This window comes from Chenopodium quinoa, unplaced genomic scaffold (assembly GCF_001683475.1).
Source record: "Chenopodium quinoa cultivar QQ74 unplaced genomic scaffold, ASM168347v1, whole genome shotgun sequence".
NCBI classification, from domain to species: domain Eukaryota; kingdom Viridiplantae; phylum Streptophyta; class Magnoliopsida; order Caryophyllales; family Amaranthaceae; genus Chenopodium; species Chenopodium quinoa.
In genome coordinates this window covers 27,759-35,370 of record NW_018743276.1, presented here as the reverse complement: position 1 = coordinate 35,370, position 7,612 = coordinate 27,759, and the positions used below count along the sequence as shown (strand labels likewise).

Below are 7,612 nucleotides of genomic sequence, written 5' to 3'. Positions count from 1 at the left end.
ATATCTTAATCCACAAATTTAAGATATCATGATATGCTATTAACAATGATACCAAGAGATCAGATATATGCAAAAAAAAAAAAAATGTTCCCTCTATTTTCAAGTATTACACTTAATCCAACATTGCTTTTTCTATGTTACTAACTTTAGTGAATGAGATTTAAAATCACTACGCGAATAATAATAAAGGACAAAGTGTAACACTTTAGAAAAATATAAAGAGTATATATACTCCGTAAAATAGTTTATTTAAGAAGAAATGATATTTAATTAGATCAAGTATGTCATCATAGCTAACACCATGGTCACCAAACCAGTGTGGCCATAAACTAAACAACAAAAAAATGAAACTAGAAAGTATACAATGATTTTATTTTTTTAGAATGAAAGACCACACAATAATATATCAGTATGTTTTATGTGTGGCTGACCACACCGTGTAGCCGACTAACATAGACCAAAACATTGATCGAGTAACTCCTGACTGATTGAGTAATCCTAATTGACCGAATAACCAGGGTCGTCTTAAATATTTCGGAGGCGCTGTTCTAATCTCAAATATTGGGCCTCATTAAAAAAAAAATGTTGCCATTAATTTAAAACAATATGTAATTATATTAAAAAATTATATTAAAAAAAATTTAAACCATTATCACAATATGTCAATATGTAATCAATTTAATTAGACGCCAGCTATTAGCTAATCAATCATTTTATTGATTGAACATATTTTCTGAAACCAATCCTTAATAATCTACTGTTGCAACATGTAATTCCAATTATGGTTGAGTGCTTGAGAAAGTAGAATTATGATAATTTTCTCGTAAAAAAAAAAAAAAAAAGGTTAATAGGCTCATAGCAATTAACACCAACCTTTATCAAAAAAAAAAAAAAAAAAAAAAAAAATCTGGTTCTTTCGTTAAAGAAAGAAAAGTATAGCAATAAGGATTGTTTTGCCGAAATTAATTCATTACTCGTATTTTTATATAGTGACTAACTGATTAGTAGAGAGAAGATGAAAGGCTTTAATGAAAATTTAGGAAATCAAGGAAGTTAATGAGATATTAAAGATGAATCGAATAAGGAAACTTTACAAATTTTATTGGAATTACAACATTAATGGAGTAAATGATTCTTGGAAAGGTTGAATTGCTTCTGTTGAAGCGTGTGAAGAGAGTTGACAGATTAGAACATTTTGGGCCCTCCAATTCACGGGGCCCTGTGTTAAGGGCCAGTGCTAAGGTTTGCAAAGGCCCTTAGCCGGCCCTGCGAATAACCCTTGAATAAGTAACCCCGAATGCAAGGTTTGACCAGACACATATAAACTTTGTTTGGATCAAATATTCCATGAATAAGTATGCCCCTCCTAAAAAAAACTTCAAAGTCAACCCTAAGCAGATAATGCAGAATGTAGAAATATTTTTCTATGTTTCAACAAAGACAACCAACATTGTTTTATATATGCTATGTTTTGAGGGAAAGAGGAGAAACATTTAAATCACTCATATCGATCAAATAATCAAAGTTTCATTCTCCATCTCCTTTAATTGACAATCGAAAATTAAAATCAATAATTGATAAATAACTAATAGGGGATTCGATTAATCATGTCAACTCATGATCTGGAGCAGCCTTTGATACCAAGCACCCAACTTCAGCAAACTCCAAATTTACAAGTAGTAATCTCTTAACTTTCTCTTGTTGATTTAATTTATTGATCAAAATGTCAGGTTTATTTGTGATGATCCATTTTAATTTAACACGTACTTCTACTTCATATATTACTTTACGTACGTTTTCTTCTAAAATACCAGAATTGAATCTTGTTTATGTTATTGTATGTGCACGAGTTTAAATAAATTATGATTTGGGGATTATATAAGTCACGACTTGATTGAAACTTTTTGGACCCGCAAAATAATACAGGAACATACAATACAAGAAGAAGATGTGAAGTTGGAGAAAAGCTATTTTGAGATAATGGGATTGTGTTGTTCATCAGAAGTTCCATTAATTGAGTCAATTGTTAAGCCATTAAATGGTGTTAAGGACATTTCTGTTGTTGTTCCTACCAAGACTTTGACGGTTGTCCATGATATTCGCATTATTTCTCCTTCTCAAATTGGTAGGTATTTTTATTTTCATTTGAAAGGTTAAAGATTTCTATTTTTAATTATTAATCAATCATCTAATTACGATGATGATGATAAAAAAGAATAATCGGTTATTTCTTTTTTTTTTTTTTTTTTTGAAAGAAATAATAGGTTCTTTTTTCTTTCTAATAATTCTGCCGTTATTTTTTTTCATGTGTAAAATAAATTATAAGTATTTTTGAAAATGTCTTTTAATTACTTGAAATGATTTTTCTCAATGTTCTTTTTCAATTTGAAGAGAAGAGGGCCAAAGTAATGAAGTAGTCTTGATTATTCTTTCTATAAATTTCTTATAGAAAATAAATTTATTACTAATTGGACGGTATAAAAGTCCACTTCTCAATATATTTGGTTTTAATTTATATAACATGAACTCCAATTAGTAGCTCAGCTAGCTCGTGTCAAACGTTTTGACCAAATGTTTTTTGTCATATAAGTTCAATTTTAGTGTTTATATTGTAGCACTAGGAGGCATTTAAAAAATTTTATAATTAGATATATACGGCCTTAGACAATACACTTCATTTTTCATTTCTCATCTTGTCATATGTATTAAAATTTTGGTTGCGTAGATTTCATACATGCACTTCATATTGGACGATTAGATATATTAAAATTTTGAGGATTTGATTCGTTACGATTTACGAAAATATTGACTATAAAAATTACTAGAGTGAGACTTTGGATTTATTTGTATACTATATTATGGTTAGCTTCTTTTAGATAAATAACAATTCAGCTTGTTTGTATTTTATAATTGATGTTGTTGTCAATTTGTTATAGGTCGTTATCATTATAAATTTAATATATACTGCGTACTTCATATAATTATACTTAGTATTTTAAAACACAAATAATTAAGTACAGCCTTCCCCTTATATCATTATGGGTTGTTTTCCTCGGTGTGAATGGTACGGTACATGTCTTAGACTAAGTATGTAAAATTTTGTAATCTTTGTCCTTGGTTTTAATCTTATAAGGTTTAGACATGTATATTAAATGTAACTAGTATAAGAATATAAGTTACGTCACAAACTATTTTGTCTAAACTTTATGTATCATAAATAAGTCGAATAAACATAATCTTATTCCCTCCGTCCCTATTCACAAAATATGAAGTCAGCTAGTATCATCATCATCCCCTAATTTAACAACTTCTCCTCCCTTTTATTGGTGTTTCAGTTTCAAGCATTGAATCAAGCACGACTAGAAGCAAGTGGTTTCGACCTCGAGGAGAAGGTAACTACAACAAGAAATGGCCAGGGAAGTGGAATATAACTTGTGGTGTATTGCTTCTGTTGTCATTGTTGAAATATGTGTACCAACCTATGCAATGGTTAGCCATTGTTGCTGTCCTTATTGGAGTTCCAAACATTATTTGGAGAAGCATTGCATCTATCAGAAATCTGACTCTCAATAATTAATGTCATAGTTTAATTGCAGGTAATTAGCTTATCTTTTACCTCTTGCTTCTTGTATCATGTAAGCACTAAAATGGCTTGGGTTTTGGGACAAGAAAACCTCAAGTAGTCACATCCATTTCTGAGCTTATATTGTTTGTTACTGTGCAGTTGGAGGAACAATAGCTCTGCAAGATTACACAGATGCAAGCTATAATCGTCTTCTTGTACAATATAGCTCAGTGGCTCGAGTCAAGAGCTAGTTACAAGGTATGGTTTTCTCTCCTATATGAACTTTCATTCATACCTTTTAAATTGTATAACTTGTTGAATTGAGTTGTATACATTTATGTTGGCAATTATGTAGGCTATGTCTGTTATGTCTTCTCTGACGAGCATGAGCCCCTGAAAGCAACACTGGCTGATTCTGGTAAACAAGTTGATGTCACAAGTGTGAATCTAGGAACCATAATCGCAGTCAACAGCAGGCGAAGTTATTCCTATTGATGGAGTTGTTGTGGAGGGTAAATCTGAAGTGGATGAAAAGGCATTGACTGGAGAATCTTTTCCTGTCATCAAAGAAATTGGCTCTACTGCTTTTGCTGGCACTATCAATTTGAATGGTTAGTTTAACACTTGTTAATTAGCATCATTTAAGTTGACATAACACTTTTTGATGTTTTAAGAGTGAACATTTGAGACGTTTAGGTGGCTTGTTTTAGATTAGATTCATTACTTCTTAACTTCATCAATGTTGGAAAATTGGTAACAGCAAGTAAAAAACTGGATTAATTTCGATTCTTAGAACTTAATAGACCTCACAGTTATACTGATCGAGTCATTGGCTTAGTCTTTGCACTTGAAACACAGTTTTTGGATGTGTCTAAAGTTCTTTTAGCTGCGAATTGAACTTGGAGATAGCTTTAGTTGAACCTGATAAGATGAATTTATTGTTCGAGCACCTCAACTTATGTTGCCTATTGAAATCTCTCTAGGCTATATCGGTGTAAGAACTACAATGTTTAGCTGAAAAACTGTTTAGTGCAAGGATGGTGAATCTCGTAGAAGAAGCTCAGAGGTAGGAAAGCTAGAATCCAGACATTTATTGAGAACTGCACAAAGTGGTACATTCCTGGTAAGTAACAGATCAAATCTAAGATCAACAATGTTTTGCATCTACTGTTAAAGAATTTTAAAATTTTCTTACTATTGCTACTTGGTTGTTCTGCAGTTGTTGTTCTGATATCAGCTGGTGTTTGCTGTAACTCCTATTGTTTTTACAAAGTAGTGATAAAACGCGCTGGTTTCATCTAGCCTTGGTTGTATTGGTGAGTGCATGTCCTTGTGCACTAGTAATCTCTACACCAGTCACAATATTTTTGCGCTCTTTCAAAAGCCGCAAACAGCAGGGCTTCTCTTCAAAGGTGGAGATTACCTTGAGCTTCTTGCTAAAAGTTAAGACTGTCGCCTTTGATAAAACCGGAACAATCACAACAGGAGAATTTGCTGTCACACACTTTCAGTCCTTACACGAAAAAGTTAGCATTGAGAAGTTACTCTTCTGGTTAGTTTCTACTTTCTAGTCCTATGCATTCGACTAGTAGTGCTCACTTTCTTCTCTTCATTGCTGATTTATTTAAACATTGTCAGGATTTCGAGCATTGAGAGTAAATCGAGCATCCAATGGCAGCGGCACTTGTCAACTATGCTGCATCACATTCTATTAAGCCAATTCCTGAAATGGTCGAGGAATTTCAAAACTATCCCGGAGAAGGGATATATGGAAAAATTGAGGGTGAACATATTTACATTGGGAATTATAGAATCTCTCTAAGAGCAGGATTTACAGAAAGTGAGTGCATTTTTTAAATTGAACTCGAAACAACTTAGATTAAACTATAATCTACAGAACTGTTGTTTAATCACAGATTTGCTGCTGCTTATTTACAGAATGTGACAATGATGAGTTACAAAAGATGGAAGAGAAAGCGAGTGGATCTTATATACATGGGAGCAACTCTGGTTGGAACTTTTGCTCTATCCGACACTGTCGGTCAGGAGTCATGGAAGCAATCAAAGAGCTAAAGGAATCAGGGATTAGAACAGTTATGCTAACTGGTGATAATCATGCTGCAGCGCAACAGGTGCAATATCAGGTACGCGCAAGAACATATTGTTAATCTAGACAGTTTTTTTTGTGTTTGCATTGCAAGTATTTCCTCAATGATAAAGATTAATTGTATCCAGCTAGAGGACGCACTCGACATAGTTCATTGCGCAGCTACTACCAGAAGACAAAGCTAAAATTATTGAGGAACTGAAGAAGGATGGAGTAGTAGCAATGGTAGGAGATGGAATAAATGATGCACTCGCTTTAAGCAACAACTGATATCGGAATATCAATGGGGATATCAGGTTCTGCACTCGCAATGGAGACAGGACATGTAAATTCTGATGTCCAATGACATCAGAAAGATACCAGAAGCAATTCGAATATCAAAGAAAGCATCTAGAAAAATCGTTGAGAATGTGATCATATCATTTTCGACAAAGGGTTTAGTCCTTGCATTAGCCATTGCTGGCTACTCTATGCTCTTAGTTGCTGTTGTGACTGATGTTGGTACATGCTGCTTGTAATACTCAACAGCATGCTACTTCTACGAGGGCTGACGAATACAAGAAGCCGAGTGCTAAAATTGTTCAGAATAAGTCTTGCTGTGATAAAACTGCCAAGGGCGAAGTTAAGTGCCAAAGTTCAGTTAGCAAAAAGGCAATTCAACCGAGTATTGAGAAGGCAGAGGAGCCGAAAAAAGGGTGTTGTGCTAAAAAAACTTGTACTGCTAAGTTGGAAGGGACACTGGAGAAAAAGGATAGCGCGATTAAGGTTGGATGTTGTAAGAGATCAGCTTCAAATTGTAGGACTGGGAAGTGCAAATCTTCTACTGGGTGTACTCAGGTTGGTGCAAAGTAGTTCACTTGATGTTGTGATTGTATAGATAGATTACATGAAAAATATGAGTTTGTTATTCTTTTTCTTTTTTTTTTTTAATCATTTTGGATGTTAATCTTTCTCATGATGATTGTAGCTTGAATTTTTTAATCTTCTCAAGTCTATTATAAGGAAGAAACTATTGTCCAGTTTTTACTTATTGATATTTAAAGATAAAATAAATTAAATTTATATATTAGAAAACGTGATTAAACATGTGTCAATTAATTTGAAACTGAAGAAATAGATTACATGGTGTAATACATAGGGTATAGTTGAAACAAGGCGTGAGGTGGCCGGTGGAGTATGACACGAACGCGTATATAGGAAATGATACTATGATAGTTTTTGTGGAAATGTGCATGTGCCCAACTTTATCCAAATAAGCTAAGATCGATGAGTATCTTAGCGGTGGAACTCAAGCATACTTGGGATGCCTAGGTTATCTTACACTTTTACCCATCGTATTACTCCTCCGTCTCTATTTATTTGCTCCATTGTTAAATGTGGGTCGAATTTTGAAAACTTTGACCATAAATTTTCGTTGTTCACAACAAAGTAAATATAGTCATGTGAGATCTTGTTTGATTCTCTCATTGTAAATTTAATTATTATCAATTTTTAATATTTTTAAACATCTTACAATAAAGATATAAATGTTTTAACACGTGTCTTGAAAACAACATAAAGTCAAATGGGACAAAAATGAAGAAACAGACGGAGTACAACAATATGTTCCATGAGAATCAAACCCTTGCTACTAAAAAAGACACCAAGCATGTATTTCGATCTTGAACCAGAGCATTATTAATTTACTATGAATTGATGTATGAAAAACCGAAGACTTTTTTTTTTTTCCTTTCTTTCTTCTGATAAGAAGACTAGAGTTTAACTCTTGATATTAGATCATCATGTAAATATGTTGGAAACTAATCAAAGGAGTGAACAAGAAACTGCGTTAATTGAGCTCAAGTGTAAAAAATGTCAGTTTTACTTCATAACTTTATTCTTAGAGTGTGTTATTATTTACCTGATTTTACTTATTTAAAGTTATCTTATCTTGCATCTGA

The 7,612-nt window shown here is 32.9% G+C and overlaps 1 pseudogene; it reads left to right on the top strand.

Annotated features, from left to right (window-relative positions):
- The first annotated feature begins 521 nt into the window (after nt 1–521).
- On the top strand, nt 522–6,634 carry LOC110735347 (annotated as a pseudogene).
- The last annotated feature ends 978 nt before the right edge of the window (nt 6,635–7,612 follow it).